This window comes from Excalfactoria chinensis, chromosome 1, assembly GCF_039878825.1.
Source record: "Excalfactoria chinensis isolate bCotChi1 chromosome 1, bCotChi1.hap2, whole genome shotgun sequence".
NCBI lineage: Eukaryota > Metazoa > Chordata > Aves > Galliformes > Phasianidae > Excalfactoria > Excalfactoria chinensis.
In genome coordinates, this window is record NC_092825.1 from 64,258,454 (window position 1) to 64,278,984 (window position 20,531).

A 20,531-nucleotide genomic window follows, 5' to 3' on the forward strand; every position below is an offset into this window, starting at 1 on the left:
ACAGGAAAAGAGACCACTGCACGAAGGGCCAATTAAGGCCATGCTGAACTCAGCCAAAAGCTGGGAGATGTTGTAGGTACAATCAAAGTAAAGGCAAATAGGTCAGTATATTTTTTAACTAGTATGTTTTTTCCTGGGAAATTGGCCCAGGGGCCATGTCAACAGCACAGGGAGTAAATAAATTCAGCTTGCTGAAGGCCACAAGTAATCCTTGGGACAAATTTCACCATAGTGATGCTGAACTGTTGGAACCCATCTGTCCTCAAGGAGTCCATTTTTTGCCACAGGCTTGAAAGCACCTTCACAAATATTTTTCCAAAACCAAGACTGAACATATTAAGTATTTATATCCGAAAGCAAAGACTGAAAATAACAGATGCTAGGTTAGGTTCATTTGCACAGACACATATGCACACACATCCACAAGGATACTAAAACCAACTCTGTGTTCTCCAAAACATTTACCTAAGTGGAGAGAAAGCTGTAACTGGAGACTGCAGCCACAGCTGGATGCAGCTTAGTTCTTTATAAGAACTGCAAAACCAGCACACCACAAAAACTTCCACATGTGGAAAATGACTTATCTGTAAGCAAAACAGAGGTGGGGGTGGCACTTGTCCCGAGGAAGGGAGTTACTTTAGGTAGATGTCACCCAGCTGAAGGAACTAATGCAAAGAATTTTCAGAAGTGAAAACTTCTGTTTTACAAAGAGTTTCCAGGCAGCACTAGCTTATTGCATGTTGTATGGTAATAAATCAAGTCTAAAGGCAAGTATTGAGTGTGATAAATGCTCTCTAGGTCTCTAAAGCACCTGAACATATTGGTCTTGCTGAGCCATGCTGGAACTATCAGGGAAATCTTGTACTCATTACAGACTAAGTATAGTTGAAAATAATAACAATAAATACAAGTCTTTAAGCATTGTAGCTTAACACATTTGCATCTTTTAATGCAAAGCAAAACATACTAAGGTACAATTTTAAGACAGTTCAGGCTCACAGAAGAAGCAATCCACCTAGGCCACCATGCTGGTATTACCAGAATTTCCAACATTCTTTCTGACCCTCCACATACTTGGCTTCCAAATGCAAATCCTAATCACATGCAGCGTGCTGCAAGTCAAGGATATACATCTGGAAAGTTCAAAGGAAAATGAAAGTGTTCCTAACACCAAACAGAAAGTCTACAGAATGGATAATAAATGCATAAAAAGCTAATGAATAGATCACTGGTTTCATTAAAAGATAAATGCCCCTCACCCCTAATAACATTAGTGATTATATTACTCCATCAATACCCTCCAGCTTATCATAGCCCTTTTTTATGCCTGCAGAGTCATGTCCTGCTTTCCAAAGGAGTGCCTGCTTTACCTTTGTCTGGAAGAAAGATCAAAAGATCTTGTTCATGACCTGAGCTCTTCAGCCTATAAGTGACAGACAGCTCTATCTCAAAATCATCAGGAAAAGAACTGTCAGAAATCCCAAAAGAACAGTATTTATATAGAAGAAAAGAATGACAAAGCAATGGTATAAAATGCATTCCCCAGCTCCATAGGATAATTAGGCAGGGGAAAAAAATGGTACAAAACTACACATTTATTGCTCAGTTTCCTACGATGTCTGTACAATTTTGAAGTCATAGAAGATTAATGGCAATATCACGAATACATCAAACATTTTAAATACTGTGAAGAGGTTTACTGTATTTTCATGAGATACTCTCTGCTATTATAAAGAGAGGACTACACCGAAGTAATATGATATGCCCTTTATAACTATGATTAATACTCTTTTTATCATAACAGAAAAATAGTCCATAATAAAAACAGATGCAATTTGCCTTCGGTGCATTAAAAAAGCTTGTTCTTAATGATAATTTGAACCACATTTCCCCAGAATGTGCATTTGTTTAGCAAGCTTAGCCAGCCCAGGAGAGGGAAGCAGAACGTAGTGCTCTCTCAGCACACATACATGGCCCAGAACAGTGACATCTATATTCCAGTGAATTCAAAACCTTTGAAAGAAAAGCGAGACGATACTAACAGATAGTGTTCTGTTCCAAAGGAGACTGACAATCACAAGAACTTGCTATGATCTTAACTGACAGGTCCCAATTGAAAATTCTTGGCAAGCTTTCACTGCACACTAGACTGACAGCTGCAGACAGGATGGACAGGAGAGCACTAAGTCTTAATTTGAATGATATAAAGCTGGATAACTGCCTTTGCTGCTTTGGATGTATAAGAGCCTATAAGAAAAGGTATTCCAAATCTTACTTCAACAATATACAAATGCCTCTCCTGCTCTTGCTCAGTAGCAACAGGAACAAAATATGAATTGTTAGTTTGTATTTTGTCAGGTTTTGCTTTAATATTTTTTTAATATATTTTTTAGTATTAATGATGCATGTAATTTGTCTGAGGCCCCTGGGTGTGCTCAGTGCAGAGCAGAGGAGCTGAGGGGAGGCCTGATGGCGGCTGCAGCTCCTCACAGGGAGCGGAGGGGCAGCGCTGAGCTCTGCTCTGTGTGACAGCGACAGGGCCCGAGGGAACGGCATGGAGCTGTGCCAGGGGAGGGGAGGGTGGGGGACAGGGACAGGGTCTGCACCACAGGGTGGTGGGCATGGAAAGGGCTGCACAGGGCTTTGGGCACAGCCACAAGTGCTGGAGTTCAAGGAGCATCTGGACAACTCTCTCAGACACAGGGTGTCTGAGTGACATCTAGATTTCAAGTGGTCCTGTGTGGAGCCAGGAGTTGGGCTCAATGATCTTGTGGGTCCATTCCAACTCACAGTATTCTATGTTGTTATGGTTCTAGGATAATGTCTCACATGCTATTGTGCTGATATGCTTATAGGCCCAAACTCACGCTTGAAAGTCATGATTTGCTGACATGTTTTGGGATGAATATGTTAGTGCAGTGAGACTGTAAAAAGCATGTGGCCACATTACTGTCAAGTAATAACTTAATCAACACCTAAAGTAATCTAGAACCTAACTTAGCTCCAACCATTATTGGGGTATATAGCCTGTCCAAACATTTCAGTGCATTCCCAACTGCTGAAGGATTAAATAACTATCAGCAATGTCACATCTGTAAGAACACCTTAGGTGACTTTGAGAAGCCATCCAACAGCTTCTGGTTCTCACAGCACTCAATCACTTTGCCACAAGACGACCAGAAATCTAGTGTACTCTAAATTTCACATTTTTTAAATGATCTGGATGTTCTGAAACTTGTACCAGCACAGTCCTCATTGACCAAAGCCAGCTCCTGCAGCACCCCCTGGGTCTTTCCTAGCAGCTGCATAATTGAAACAGCCCACCTGCTCCAGAGCCATTTCCTCGGCTGTGAAGCAGTACGAGCACAGATGTGAAACTCTCCTATAAGAGCCCCAGTTTGGAGATGGCTTGGAAGCTGTCATGCTCACTGCAGTTGTTCTGCCTGTAAAGTTCAGTGGAAAGCATCAGGCACCAAAACACTCCAGCAATATTCTCTCCCTTGAGTTACAATAATCTTGCTTCCGATTTGGTGTCTGGCCATTGCTAATGTCATTATCATTTTACGCCTGGCAATGAGATAACTGGTCACATGGCCTTACCCCTTCCCTCTGGGGTCTAATGAATACATATCATACATAATTAAGGAAGGCTTGTTTTAGCATACAAATTCATTAGCGTTTGAATGCAAAAAAAGTACAAAAGCGGAATGAATGCTTTGCGACAACTCTTTCTGCTAGGAAATGTGACTGCACTGAAAATATCTATTCATATGTTTTTGTTTTCTAATGAGGTCAGCATTTAACAATCTCCGGAATGCACTACTGAAGATAGCTGAGTGTTTAGAATATGATAGCATATACTTTCTGGCAGATTTCATCAAGATCTCGTAATGTTTCCTAATGCTCCAGCATGACTGACAGGAATTTCTCCTGTTAGCACAGGATTTCTCCCCCTCCAACAGTTTCCTATCAACATGAAATGGAAGCTGCAGCTTCCGTTTGAATGCCACAGTAAACAAACTGATGAGGCTTCTATTTTTTATTTTTAAGGTATAATTCAAGTGCAGCCATATACCCCTGTAGTAAGGATCTATTCCACATATTCCCACTGATCCGAGACAACAGAACTCCTAGATCCTGAGAGAGAGACTGGGAACAAGTGATCAAGGATGTGAAGATGGGTAAAAACTGAAACTGGGTGCTATCAGAAGAACAAACTACTGTAGAGGCTCGGGAGACAGAGGTTATCCTGAAATCTATTTCATCTGTAATAGGAACCTGAGAGCCAGAGCTGACCAATTAATAAGCTATTGGTACCTACCTATGACAGTCAGTGCCAGCCCATGCCTCCTCCAGCACCTGCTTGGATTAGATGACAGTCTACTACTGCTGATTCCTACATATCCAAGCAGCATAGCCCATACTGTGCATCCGGAGCCCTGCTGGTAAAAGAGGTGATGAAACAGCACACACAGATTTTTCCCTAGCTAATGTTCTTTAAGAATCTAGAAAAAAAAATTAAGGTCGGCAAAAATTTGAAGAATACATGATGAGATTCCTATTTTGATGCAAAGGTGTCCTTACATTCAAGGAAAGTTATATTGCCTCTTTTGTTGTTGCTGTTGTGAAAAAAAATATCTATAAAGGATAAAACTTAAAGGCATCAGGAGTAATGTGAATGAGTGAGATTCTCAGAGCAAAATGAGCAGTCTTGCATGACATCTGCTTTGCTGAGAATGGATGCAAAAAAAAAAAAAGCACTGAGTATTCTAAGCAAATTCATCGCATGTTTCCCAGTTGGAGAAATCCAGCAAAAGCATTCAAACTCCTGTCATTAAAATCTTTATATCTCAAAGAAAAATGATGTAACACTATGTAGCACATACAGTTCATCTCACCTAACTTCGGTCAACTATCCTTAAAGAAACTGTTTGGATTCCATTTCTGTGCAACAAAGGAAAAAAAAATATATAAAATGCTTTCTGTATATTAAATGAATGAATAAATGAAAAAGAAATATAAAGTTTGCATTAATCAGTCCTTAAAATGGACCACTGATTATAAAGGAAATGAATATGAATAACAGTGTGCCCCCGGTGGCGCAGTGGTATAAAGTGCTGCTTGCAGCACTGGAGGGCCCGGGTTTGAATCCCCCCTGTGGCACAAGTGGTAGAAGTGCTGCTTTGCTACACAGAGGGCTCGAATCCCGGGAGTTGGACTCGATGATCTCTAAGGTCCCTTCCAACTCGCACGATACTATGATACTATGATACGATGAAACAGAAATGTAGCGTGTCTGGACTAGGGGAGATATTTTATCACTAAACCGCTCTGGAACCACCATATACTTTCAGTTCCTACCATTTGATTTCCCAGAAAGATCACCACATGCAGATTGAAAATGTATTTTAAAATGATTGCAGAACTTCTTTAGAGTCACACACATCCACCCACCATTTATAAGGTAAGCTACGAGTAGAAAAGATGACAAGAATCCTGTTGGTTGAGAACCTCAAAAATTAAGTGGAAAAATAGAAACAGCAGGGAAAAGCAATTCCTGGAGAGGCATCAAAATGTTCAGAGAAAAAATTCTGCTAGTTGTAGAAAGAACCAAGATTATCTGTAAGTGTTTGATCTTGTCCTTTCATCAGATGGCAAAGTACTTGTAAGGCAGAGAGAGACTGTGAAAATTAAGATGTTCTTGGGAAAGTAAAATCCAATAAGATACAGCAACCACTCTATCAAGTAAATGCGGTAAGTGAACAAAGAATTATCGGAAGTCTTTACCAGAATCTTTTACTCCCCTGCAAGTTTTTAGATATAAACCTGACCTCTCAACAGGTGCAAAGGAAGACAAAAACAGCAACACAGAGTAAAACAGCAAGGTATCCAGAGGAAGACAACTTTTAGACTCCTGCAATGCTGAAAAGTGTGAAAATCTGCTACCAAATAGAGTTTGTGTCATGGAGGATGTGAATCCCATATCAGAAACATTTGTCCTTGAAAAGGAATTCGCATTGATTCTATAAATTGAGATATTTTTTTATGAAGCTGAGCTGACACCCATATAGAAGCAGAAAGCTACAAGTGCCAAAATGAGTCCAGGGAACCTGAACAGAAGACACATTCAAGGTCATCCAACTAGAAAAGGAGAAACAGTGAGGCTAAAGCATCTTTTCTATTGACAAGTTCAGTCACACAGTTTATTTAACTGACATTTAAAAACTAAGAGATATACTTTAATAAACGAGCTCGTGAGTTAATGAACCAGTGCATTCCTATGAATAGAATTGTTTGGCTGAGATTGCTAAGACGTGACACTCTTCTTCAACTCATGTGTCAGATGCCTGTATTTTCAAACCAGGTATTATTGCTAAATATTTAAACTCCAATATTTAAAACCCTGTGCTTTTCCTCACAGTGATAACTTGAAATTGCCAAGAATTGACTGTTGGGTTGTTTGGGTTTTTTCATTCTGATTTGTGATGCTTTCTTCTGATAAATATATATATATATATATTCTTTCTGCTCTGTTTTACCTCATTACTGGCCTTATTTTTCCCTAATAAAAAATCATCTTATTTATTTATTTATTTATTTAAATAATGTAGCCCTTAGTGCACTTGCATAGAGTGATATTTTACTGCAGTTTGCCTTTCAGACTGCAGCATGAAGTTTTTACAGGCTTCTCAGAAGGCCTTACCCTTTACAGATTTCTATTCAACCACACATTTCTGATCTGGGTGACTTGACAGAAGAATAACCTTTCGGTGGACACAGATACACTGTGCTCAAACGTTGTTTCTAAGTGGAGCTCATCTTGTGTGGGGATGATCATTATGGAAGTGTCAGCAACCTACCATCACTTACAAGGTTGGTTGGTTTCCTTTCCACCTTCTCCCAGAGTACCCTGACTTTAAATGGGAACATAAAGCCTTGTCCTCAGTGCTTCAAGTCAGAGAGTGACAGAAATACGTCCAGGCTGCATCTCTCAGTTCCTGGTGCCACTTCAAGGAGTCCTTCAGAGGTCATCCTACAGGAGAGATATGCACAAATATATACCTGCTACAGAGAGGAAAAACTTCAAGCAAATGTGAAAGAAGAGGGACAGAAGATGCCTTTCTGTAACTTCAAAAATGTTAACCCCATCACAGATTCAACATCCACACAATAAAATCCAACTGCAAGCTTACTTCTGTGCCAGATGTAGAAAGTCTCTCAGGCTTTTCTCTTCAATTTAAGAGAGTGCTAGCACCAGCCAGGAGACAGTGCCAGATGCAGCAAGTTTTAAAGCAAACTAATGGTGTTGGATAGTCTCCTGCTCTAATCTCAATTTAAATTAGTAACTAGAGGCAACACACTGGGAGCTTTTCTAGTCTACTTCCTCAATAAGTAAATCAAATCTCAAATAAAATATTCAACATATGGAGGCTGAGCACAGAATGCTGCAAGTTTGAACATAGCCCTTAGCGTGCACTGAGGAAGCACTTTTCCAAAGATGCTGGAAATGTAAGCAGCTCAGTTTGACACCATGTCCAATTTTATTTGTTTTGGAAGATATACTGTTCTGGAGGCATGCAAAAAACATCCAAGATGCTGTGGAGGATTTTGCTTCTACTTCTCTTCTTCTGCATCTCTTGCTCCCCACTACCTAGGGCTTACTACACATACTGCACCAGCCACTATATGATCCATCCCCTCCTTTTCTGTTGGCCCTATCCCACTATGCCCAAACTGCCAATATCATGACAGGCCCTAGGTCCACAGTTCCATAGACCAGAAGCTTTTATCAGGAGTTAGGGAGCCCCAGCACTGGCAGCAGTGTCAGCCCTGGCCAACTAAGATGTTTTTAGAATGATATTTTTGGCACGTTTGGCATCTTTAACAAAGCTAGCAGTGACAGCTGTAAAGTTGCCAGGTAAATTTGTTCAAAGGGAAATTAGACGGAGTGAGGTGTGGTGGTGAAGAAAATAGAACATTTCAGGGCTTATTCACATTTTCTCATACATCTTTCTCACTGTTTCTTATTATTTGAGAAGGGAGGAACATTGATTTGAGGGGCATGCCCCCATTCAAGCAAACAACACAGTGCTAACAGATCAGCTTTGTGAAAACATCTTTCCCTGTCTAACCTGACAGATTAGTTCAAAACACAAGTCCTGCCTAAAGGGCCTCTTAAGCTCATCAGCAAGGTCAAGATAAACTGTGTACAAATGGAAGTTCAGAGAGAATCAGAGAGAAGATCTGGGTTTCCTAGCAAGGTCTTCTACTCACCAGCTGCACAGCTTCAGACATACATTTCTAATGGTTTGTGCAAGTAAAGCCAGAAGAACACACATCTATGTGATTAAAGCTCTATTATACCTAAAAACCACATGTTCAGCTCCAGTACCTAAAGAGCCTCATACTGCAACACCTTGCTGAAATTCTTTGAGGTGCTCTGTAAAAATACGTTTAGTCCTAAGGAGACATATCCATAAAACCATTCATTTCAGCCCCTGCTTTTTGTAAAATGTGGAAAATAACTGCTCTTCTCCCCCACATACTGAGAAGTACAACTTTTTAACGTTTGTGAAGTTCTTTGTGGTTCTCATGCAGCAGATTCCACGGAGGTCCAAAGTGCTGCTTTGGGTGCTTTGTTACTCTACCAGTTTAAACAGCTGACTCTTACTGCTGCTGTGGTTAAATTACTCTGGCGTAAGCAAAGGCAATCATATAAATTAAGACAAAAAGCAAACCCAGGCCTTATTTCAAATGGGGAAACAAGTATAACTTCTTGAAGAATATCAAATGTCCTCTTTGTAAAAAAAAAAAAAAAAAAAAAGGCAAACAAAATTAAAACCTTCTCTGCACTCCAACGTCTCCTCACAGTCCCTGGTTGCAGCTGGTAGACTTACTGAATAACAGACAAAAGAGCTGTTCTTACTTCTATTATTGTCTGGACAACACAAAGGGAGTAGCGGGTAGCATCACGAGAGCCCACGTTCATATATATTCTCCATACCAAGAAGACATTCAAAGAAGTTTTCATCAAAAAAAGTTATCCAGGTTTTCATACTCACATTTACGACTGCAGGGAAACTGAACCCAGAGATTCTTTTTGCTGTAGGATTCATTTCTGTCAATCCCATGCAGCCCTCAAAGCCCAAAATACACTTTGTGTCTACCAGCAAGGACCTCTCTTTCATGCTGAAAAGACAGGGGTGTCAGGGAACCAGTTACAATGTGTTTCTCCCTGACTTTGACTCAGCACAACTTTGTTCTTTAAAGTAAAGGGAAATGTTTTATGGTTTTACCTCTGGAAAGCACTGCTTCATGTACCACTTGCTTTTTAGGCCAAGAACAATAGCACGAATTGCAAGCATGGTTACAGCACAGTTGTGTCTGCTCTGCAAAGCACACCTCTTTCTCTAGGAGCTGGGGGCCAGGAATAGAGGACATGGTTATTCACACAATAGCAGTTTCTGATCACACTGGAGAACAGTTAAGGACCTCTTGACTTCTCACACAAGGTTTAGACCCAACGAGTGCAGCGCTGACAAGGATACCTACATTACATATCCTCTTTTTCTGTACCCACTACTACAGGAAGGCCACACAAGAGAAGAATTCAGCTATTCTCTTTCAACAAGCATAATCACCTCATTGCATATATCTTCGATTGCTGACCAGCAAAGACCAATGAGGAAGACTGCGGGCCCCACTACAGAGCCCTTTGAGGACAATCTGGATTACTTTGTGCTCCCTGACCAAGGAGATGCCCACATTTTATCATGATCCATGGTAGTGTGAGCTGGGCCTGCCTGCCACGTGCCACTTCCTCCCCATGGCCCTGGCAGGATGCACACAGTGCCTGGCCTCTGCCTGGAGGAGCTGAGGAAGGAAAAAGAAGGCTCTGTGAGAGGGAAAACACCCAACAAAAGAGGATGAAACGGAGCAATTAGCGTCTTCCTATGCAATCTCCAGCAAGCTGCCAAGCCTTCTTGCCTCAGCACTACAGACAAACAATTGCCTTTTTCAGCTGTAACACTTTTCACAGCTCAGGACAGCAAGCACTGCTAATTCCTAACTGCCTTTCAGGAGTTTGCACGCATGTGCTGCTCTATTTACAGGCCAAGGAAAAAATAGCTTTAGCACTCACCAGATGTACAGATACAAAATGCTTGTTGCAGTACTGCTGGCATTCAGCATATGGTTACCCTGATTTATTTCTGTTAAAACAGAAGCCAGTGTTTCTTCACATTGAATCTTGCCATGGTAAAAAATAAGGGGCAGTCTGTGTCCTGGAGAACTTAATTCAGCGATAAAGATGACATTTTGTCATTGCCCTTTTCCATCATCTCTGGATACAAGCGCTTGAATGAAAGAAAGCCAAAGTACTGCGCATTATACCTCATGCATTTCATTTCCTAGGAAATAAGCGGTGAGTGTTTATGCAGCCTGACAATGAGACCTGCTTTACAGCAACAGACTGTCCATTTTTGTGCTTAGACTGATCAGGAAAAACATACAAAGGATTTGCTCAGTAGTGAGGCACTTCTGCAGTAATTCTGGAACATTATGTTTCTGTTCTGCCCAGATGCACGTCTGTATTTTTCAGCAGACAGTTATGGTAGCTGTAGTTTTCAACTGTGTACAGAGGCAGAAAGAGCAAATTACCATAAAATTAGCATGCTGTGCTTCAGATTGTAATTCACATGAGGAGAATGACAAACCCACAGGCCCTCTCCAGGCCATCGTGGGATCCCAAAGCCCACCTGCAAGCAGGAACCACATGTGAGAGATGAGGCTGTGAGAGGAACCAACAGACATGGATTACCTTGAGATCAGCAAGTCTGGTCCTGCCCCAGCCACCAGAATCCATCTGAGCAAAGAGAGGAAAGCTGGTGGTGAGCTATGATGCATCAGTTGCCTGTGTACATGGCTCAGAAAAACAGACCTGCACCGCTCCTGGACCAGGTGACAAGGATGCAGCAGCCTTCTCCCGAGGCAACCTGTATACTAGGGCACTGTTCCCTTGGGCACCCATTGCAACAAACTCACTGCTCTGCCTAGCTGCTGTGCTCATGTGTTAGTGCAACATTTCCCACCCAGGTAACATGCAAGGATTAATAATTAATAGGGATATTGTGTGAAGCAGCACTTCACCAAGATACCAGGCCAAATGATAACACATTGCCACGTACCCCTGCAGTTTAAACCACACAGCATTACTATTTGCTTCTTACCCTGAAGAGCTACTGTGCAAAGCAAGACAACTGCAGTGTTGTGAACCTTACAGCAGCAGAGTCTTCCCAATATATACGCTAGGAACACATTCATTGCCTGAGACCAAGTCGGATGGAAGACATTATAGAAGTAGAGGTTACTAATAATAATGGGACAGTATGTAAAAGTCAGTGACTCATTCATTGTATGGATCTCACAATACCAGTTAAGTTATAAAATGTAAATGCAATTACATGCTAGCTGAATACATTTGCCTTATTTTGCAATGGAGTTTATATTAAACCTTCCCTTTCATGTCTGCATAATAAATGTGAACGGAGCTTTCTACTGCATTTGCACGTGGATGATTGCTCTTGGTTATTTAATAGTGTATGCTTTGTACAGGGGGAGGGAGTAAAATTAAGCTTATATTATAAAACCAGTGAACAAAATTAAATGCAAATGTTTGCCTGGTGTGGAAAGGTGATTAACATATTTCATGTTAACTCACAGGTGGCACTTCTTATCACTGGCATGAAACTGTTGATACTATTGTTATTGTTATTATTATGGTGTATTTTAGTAACAAAACATGGAACAAAATAGGTGTCCATAGCTCCACAGTGCTGGAGATAGATATGCAGCAGGGATGCAGCCCACTGCCAATATCCCCCATGGTGTGCTGGCAGAATTTGCTACAGGGGATGGTGAGGGTGATGCTCTCCCACATGCAGTCAGCCATCACACAGCCTGAGCAGCTCATCAGCTTCTCACCAGCTGTTCAGGAGAGAGCAGTAGATCTTATGTGAACTTAATGGTGGTGGCGAATCTCAGGAGGTCTGAACTCCTGTCTTCTCATTTCCAAGTCTCCCAAGCTTTGAGATACGATTACAGATACAGCTGACTCAGCTGCCAAAATGCCACACCAACAGTGAACAAGAAAACAAAACATACTGGTTTTGTTTTGTTCCACTCTTGCAAAGCAGAGGTGAAGAATTTGTTCTTTGCTGAGGGTCAGAAAGATTTTTCAGTCTTTTGGCGGGTCCCACACTAACAAATGCCAAAATGTAAACCACTTGACAAGAAAAAAACCACTGAAAACCACCAACAAAGCAACTCCCTGCCACCTCCCCCAGAGAAGAGCTGCCACAGTAGAATGCAGAGTAAAGAAGACAACAAAAGTAAAACATTGTATCTGAAAACACGAACGTTTGTTTCTGGTACAAACAAGAAAACGGAAGAAAGGCATATACAATGATAATAAGGTTAGGGGAAGAGAGTATTAAAGAATATGATATGAACATTGCCAAATATATCAGTAGAAAGAAATGTGAGGGAGAATCTGTAGAACCAGTAGAAAGTCAAGAAACACAGCAAAACATGAAACTGGCACAATGAAAGCAACGATCCGTCCAACCGAGGACCCTGCCTCTGTGAATGATAATAGTGGATAATGTGAAAACCAGGCCAAGAGAAGGACCAGTACTTCATCTCACATGGCAATCTGCTGCTCAGGCACTCTCTAAACCAAAACTTGCATCTGCCTCCTTCCAATTTTATACATGTTTCTCATACATCCTAGTAAACTTTTTTTTTCAGACTTCAAGCACCAAGGATGTGGAGAAGTAGAGTGAGTGCAAAGTTGGAGTAACTGGGATTCTTCAAATATAGAAGAGAAGAAGCCCGTGTGCTGCTAGTAGAGATCCCTTTACAATCCCAAATTGCTTGGAGGTGAACGAGTCATAGTTTCTTGGAACAAAAGAACCAGAGAGCAGTAAAAAGAAATAGCACATAAATGTTTTAGAAGAAAGGAAAGGCAGAATTTTTCAAGCCGTGCACATGTTGGGGTGCTCGCTGCCACAGAATGGGCAGCTACACAAAGTATAAACATGTTCGAAACAGACAAAAGTCACAAAAGACAAAACCTGCCAATGGCTGCTGGTTATCACACACCCTTTCTTTAGAAAGTCCTGAAAGCAGGTGACTGAAAGCAAGGAATCTGTGTCCAAGGAGGGTATGTCTTTGTAACTTACCCTGTGTTTGTATAGTTTCTGAGCACTTACTACTGACATTGGGCTAGAGGGGTGCTTGGCCCCTTCCCAGTACTCTCAGATTTTCTCTATGCAAATAAGACACAAAAATGAAATATGGAAGAGCTGTAGCATTATGAAATGAGCTAGTGGATTACAGCTAGGTCTGGGATCTATTGTCCATATTCCAATTTTTATGCATGTACACATATTAAAATACCAAGTCAGTTCACTTGACTTTGTAAAATGTAGGCTCATCGCCATTCAGAAAGATTTCTTTTGTTAGTAAGATACCATGTTATCAGACAAACACCATTTATTTGCTCCTTCAGCCCATCATGATTTATGTAAGCCAAGTAAAAGCTATCATGCCACTGTTTCCAAAGTGACTCTAATCTCAGTATACAGTTCTTGGTTTTATACAAATGCTAATTAACATAACTACAGGGCAAATCAGCACAACGTGACCAAAGAAATACATTTTGCTAGGTACATAAAAGAAAAAACTTCACACCCTGTACCCATTGGTTTTTCAGAATCACAGTTGCACAATATTAATAATGCACTCATGATCTTAATAGAAAATAATCCCTTGAAAATTAATTACCGCTAGACATTAATAAGCATTCTGTTAATTAAGCCAGTAAGCCAATTAGGCCCAAGGTGAACTTGAGGGCAATTAGCTCCACAAACAATGTGAGCTAGGTCTTAGAAGTGCACTTTAAAATTTAAAAAGCCTAGTTTTGGAGATGGGATGGCTTGTGGGATTACTCATTACAGAACAAAGCAACGGCCCAAATCCAGCCCAGGTCAGCAGCAGCCAAGAGCCATCATCAGCCGGCAGCTTATCTGTCTGTGGAGCAGCTGGTCCAGACCTCATGTGAGACCTTACCAACTTGTAATTAATAGCTACTTTCTCTATGTAAGCTAAATCAGAAAAGCCAGCAAAAAGTAACTCAAAACTGCCTCCCAGCAAAGAGCTCTCTCAAATTATAAAGCAGGGCATAGTGAAGAAAAAGCACTTTATAGCCGACGCCCTTTTATTCCAGGTAAACATCAGGCAGCCATCTGCACACCTTCCTCAGGTCTTTTGTGGACCACAGGCAAAACTTGCAGGAACAAACCAAAATGATTCAAGCCTTTCTGCTGAGATGCAAGCGATCAGCAGCTTCTCTATCTCCAAAGTCCACAGTGGGACCCATTTCTTTTGAGAAATCTGTGCTTCTCCATGCTTAACCAACAGGAAGAAGATGCAGAGCATGCTGCTGGAACAGCTCTTCTGTGGGCACTGCTGCAGGTCTTACTCCCCTCAGACTCCTCCTGTTGTATTATTTAATGTCTCATCACTGGTCTCAGCCAGCTTAAATACTTCAAGCCAAAAGCAGCTAACTTCCCCTTTCTCTGAGCTGAAGTGAAGGGGTTTTGTCCCTGCAGGCAATTTGGAATGGATTTTCTCCAGCTCTCCAGCATTTCTCCAAGTGCATTTGAGAAAGACACCAGTAATAGTTCCAAGTTTGTTGACCAGTAAATCTGACCGTCGTTTGAAGTGTGCATCATAATGACTTACAACTCTCAGCTCCACAACCACAGACTTTCTTCTTGCTTTTATTAGTAGATAATTAGAATTATCTCAGCACTCCTGACAGCATTGGGGTGATCCACCGGCTGTGCTTGGGTCCCTTTTACATTCAAATTAAAATGAAGAGAATGGGGAATAGAGGCTGTAAGATGCAGTCTCACACCTGGATGTTTCCAGAGGATCAGATGTAGAACATGGGAAGAACAATGAACCCCTCAAGTAGTTTATGGTTGCCAGAGGAACGGTCCCATGCCTTGTGTCTTTTCTGAGGCTAACCGCACTGGCATTACTTCATCTTTCCCATCAGAAGCACCAACCACAAAACAAGGCATAAAAGAAAGTAATACCTACGTAGTTAAAAGGCTCTGAAACTCACAGGATGTGAATGAGGAGCCAATTATTCTGTGAATAATTAGCTGCTAAGCTGGAACATGTTCAGGTATGCGTGTAAGTCTCTGCAATTGTTTTTATTAATTTTTAAGAAGGCTCGATCATCTTATCTAAATCCAAAATCATGAATACTTGCATCAATTAGTGTTCAGAACACAGTAGATCTTTTGAGTTTTACTGCAGTCACTCGAATCCTGGCTTACAATGACTTTCTGAAAAAGATCACATTGACGGTTTAGGTTTATTATTAGGCGACATTTAGGTTTATTTTGAGCAGGGTGAAAAATATTTTTCTAGAGGAGTAGTCTAATTTTGTCTTGGGTTGGATTGGGGATTTTTTTTGGTCTTTCTTTTCTGAGTATTTTTTTTTCTTTCTCTTCCTGCCTCAGTAGAATGTGGGAATAATGATGTAGGCTTGACTATGCATATAAATTGAATAATTTGCAGTAATGCTCTAAAATGCCACTGGGACTGAATTCAAAGGGCTGCTTGCAAAAAACAATTGCTTTTAAAAAAATTAATTTCTGAAAAATAAAGGCTGAAATTGGCTAGGTGGGCTACAGGGTTGAAAATGGCAGAGACTTTCAGCTACTGGTCAGTGCTTCCGATCCTATTTAGGCTGAAGAGCAACTGAAGCCATTACTGTGACAAAGATATTTTGGGTCTCTGCAAATTTTAACATGATAACCCATGCTGAGCTTATGAGCAAGGCTGGAGTTTGCTGAGAAGAACAGTGAAGGTTCCACTTTACTACATGTTTCAGAGGGGACATTTTTATTTATTCCACCAATAAAATATAAATCTTTCCTTGTTTTTAAATAGCAATCATTTAATCATAGGCATTGTGAAGCAAAACAACATCCATATCCTTAGCTGCTTATCCTTTATCAGATATTTTTCCTGGTGTTATCAGTACTGCTTATGTACTTCCATGAACGTAATCACATGTGTAGGTCTAATTGGTCCTGCAGTAGAAGGCAAAAGATACTTAAGTCACTTAAATCAGACTGGAAGGAAAAATGAGAAACTACGTTTTCAGGATGAAATCACATTTCAATGAAACTAAGAACCTTAGGCAGCTTAAGGTCAGTGCAAAATTACTTCATGCTCTTTATCTAGTTGTAAAATGGCAAAAACACTTTTCTCCCCTACATAAAATTGCAATATTTGGATACGTATTTCTGTGTGCTCTTTTCTGGTCTGAAACAGGATTAGCATCAGAAGTTTCGAAACAATCAGTCTGAATGAACCAGACCATACGAGGCCCATCCCTTCAGCAAAATCAGGTGCTTCACACTCTTGCTTCACCAATAGATGCTACAGACATTTCACCAAAGGCAGGGATGTCTGAAAATGGGAAGATGTCCAGACTGCTTTTATAAGCATGAATAAGAAACCATCACCTAACATTTTCCAGATTCTATGCCTAAATTTCTCATCTAAAGCCTGTGCTTATTTCCAAAGGTTCCTTTAAGTGAAAGCACTTACAGAAGTATGCACAACACTCATAAAGTTGCACAGTAAACAGTTTGTGACTGTGGTTATCTATTTCTGGTCATATCTACAATATCTTAAGAGATTTCCTCACAGAAAAGGAGAACAGGCTGCTACCTAAGCAACAAACAGGCTGAAGGTTTAAAGAATATGATGCTTGAGCGTTCAAGAGCAGCAATAGCAGCTTCCTAGGAGCGCACACGTGGTGAGTGGCTGCTCTAATGCTGACGGAATATGACTGCATTGTTAATTTGATTTTATGCTCAAATATATGTGTTCATCTGTCTCCTTAACTGTGAATATCTAACTACTCCATTTCATGTAGAACTGTGGTAAGAAGGGAGCAGGAATGCCACCAAGATGAAAACCTGGCAAAATTGCTGGCTTCCTAGAAGAAATGGAAGGATGGGTTGGCCTTGAATTCAATGAGGTTCAAATCCAAGCAGAGCCAGAAAATTCCCAAGCTTTGTTCTGCAGTTGAAGATTTGTGGAGGAAATAAGAGTAAGGGAAAACTACCATCATCACATCTTTCTAAAGAGAACGTGAGGCTCCTTCTGAAGAGGGGAGAGTAATTTACATAAGCCTTGTTAAAGTAACCTCCAGAGCAACGTCTCCTGGCTACTCACAACCATGGTCATGACAGCTCTCGCTGGAGCAGATCTTCCTGCAGTGGGAACAGCAAAAAAGACACAAACTGCATCTACATGGCCATGACTACCTTCTGACCTCCCCTAAGCAGCGATGCTAATCTGCGAAGGTGATATAGCAAGCACAGAGGGAAACATAATGACTCAGGCAGATAGGGAAGCAAAGTTCAGTTAACTTTCCCAAATGCCCTTCAAGATCAGGCAGTGAAGCACTGCATGTTTAATCATGGTGAAGGATAATAGAGATCAGAGAACCAGGGAGGCAGTTCAGCTAACTTCAGGCATGCTCTGTTAAATGCTATATGATATAAAAATGCGTTACAGTTTATGCAGCATACTTTTCTTGGCTAAGGACCATCACACATTGAAATTAAAAGTAATTAGTGTCCCCTAAGGGTTTAAAGAGAATTGTTTTTTATAAAGCATTTCCTTAAATCTTTATGTTTAGTTAAAAAAAAAAAAAAAAAAGACATTTTTATGCAGAATGGTATTTGTTTACACTTAGCACTTTAAGAGATTAGATTTGACTTTCAGAATAGTTGTTAAAGCTGAAAAAAGTTGCTGTTAATCTCCTTACATTATACTTTTGAGACTGCTAGGCCCCTGAGGTACGAATGCAAAACACATTGCTATCGTGGTCTTCTGGTCCCAGAGAGAATTCAAAACAGAGGCCAGATCTCCCAGCAGATATCCAACCTCTGCAACGTACACATAACCCTCACCTTGGCAGCCCAGTGCTGTTCAGACATGGGAGACAGTGTAGTCATGTTGGTCACTAGCAAGAGGGAATCAGGGTGCCTACTCTGGGAGTTTGTGATGGCTGTGAAAACAACACAAGCCAAGCCTTCAGTACAACACACAAATGCTGCTGCCTTGTGTTTGCCTAAGAGACATGAGCCTTGGAAGAGGAAAGGAATGCCCAGAGGCACGTACTTGAGAGGTGGATAGTGAAGCTTCACAGGAGTAGGAGCTGCCTCCTATTACTTCTGTTCCACAGTCTCCTTATCAGAGACTGGCACAGATGGAGGAGTTCCCACACTCACACTCCAGAGTTGATGGAAGTGCATGGGAATCACAGCCCCTTCCTCACGGTTATCCCAAATCACAGGAAGGGAAAGACTAATATTAACAGTGCCCCCCAACTATCTGAAGTGTGTTAAATTTTGACAGAGCTTCAAAACACTACATTATGTCCATATGTACAGAGTGGCATTTAAAAAGAAAAAAACAAAACAACACCCACATTGGTGCACTCAGAGATTTCACGCTGATTGATAATTAACTCGTTCCTCCAAAGATTTTGATTTAGCCACCTAAAGCCAGTATTTCATTCTCTTCTTTATCTGGTGACTAAGCAGAAGAGGTGATTTCCACACTAACATTTAGATGTGTCTTTTGATGTTGAAAACACAATGGTCTACACTGCAACTCAAAGAGTGGTTGCTGTGCTTTGTTTCTGAACTGTTAGTTTAGCAACTTATAAAAATATCCATCAAAAGCCAGAGGTTGACAATATTAAGAAATGAAACACAACATTACATAAACAAAGCACTGATAGACTCCCATCCATCATTAAACCTCACATCACCGCTGTAAACTGTGCCCTCAAGCAAAGATGAAGAGTTTGAAAAAGTTTTGGAACTTCTCTGCCTTCTTTGTAATGTTTTATTAGTTTAGATTCTACCACAAATTGCAAGATTTGTGACCAAAGGCTCCAGTGCAGATTAAAAGTACAATGCCTTTCAATGCTTCAGAGAGAAACAATTTGTAATTGCTACGCTGCCAAAGCAGCACAATGAATTGAGCTGGTCCCCATCACGCAAGGCTCTCCTATAATTGCAGTAACATTTACTGATCTTTAAAAACCATTCAACATCCAGAATCTTCTCCAAGGTTATACCTTAGGAGCGAGCCATTGAATAACAGAAGTCAGTGTTTCTAAAAAAAGGCATTAAATTTGCCAGCGTGGGAAATTGTACTTAATCATAAATATCTCAAGGGCAACAGCAATGACGTTTGCTTCGCAGTATTGCATAAACGTGCTTCAACTTCATCCAGTGGTTCAGCTTGAAAGCTTATTTGAACCTCAAGTCTGCTACTGAGAAATCTAGCTGCCAGATTTGGTGAGGTTTTTGAAGATCACGTGGCTCTACACTGAAAAGGAGATTGAGAATTTATATCTCTTGCCTTTGCTCTCCAGGACATGACCACCCGTGCCTGAACTGCTCTCCTCAGTGCCTGTCACCTCGCTCCATAGCAAGCACTGGCAGCAGAGACTGCAGCTTCCCCTTGAGTATCTGTTTAACAATGTATAACCGTTATTACTGTTTTGAAGGTTTTCATCTATCATCTAACTTTAATCTTCCTGTCTGCAATTTTACTCTCTTGCCTCTTTGTCTTACCAACAGTTCACATGGAGAAATACACAGGGGTGTGTTTCTTTAGAATTATCTTTGGATAGAAATAGTAATCTGAAGGCTCTGTATTATTTTATCTTCTGAACACTCCTTTAATTTCCTCACATTGTTATGATGGAAGAGAACCCATTAGCTGACTGCACACACACATGCATGCATGCACACAAGAAGAATTATAAGCACAATATTCAACAGCATATGGTAAACTCATTTGTGTCTGTCTTTCTATGGCAGGTCAGGCACTGAATAGCACTCATTTCCCAGAGTCATTGTTGGCAGTAAAGAGCCTGCATTGGTGGATAGTGGCTGGAATATCAAGTGCAGTGTGACTAATTGCATATTTGATATTCATGAGATAAATTAATTAGCTGCTTTTTCCCAATGAATAGCCTAGATCCAAATAACACTGTCAGATGTGAGGTATGGTAGATGTACATGCTTTAAAAATAGCTCCTAGGGTGTATATATAACAGTCTGCTTCTGCAAAATTTAATGTAGCTTTGCCCTCAGCCAGGAGTTGCCTGGAGACTGGCTAAAAACAAAAATGCTCAACATATTGTTTCTTTTTTATTTCCTTTTCTTTTTGAAAAGGTGCATCTTACCCCCCTCAGCCTTGAAACAAAATAGTTATAAAAGCTGTTCAGTACGGTATTTATTTATGCAAAAGCTAATTTAAATAATGGATGGAGGAAAAAAAAGAAAAAATGATAAAAAAAAAAACAAAACAACTGATGTGACTATTATCTGACACAGGACTAAAACTCT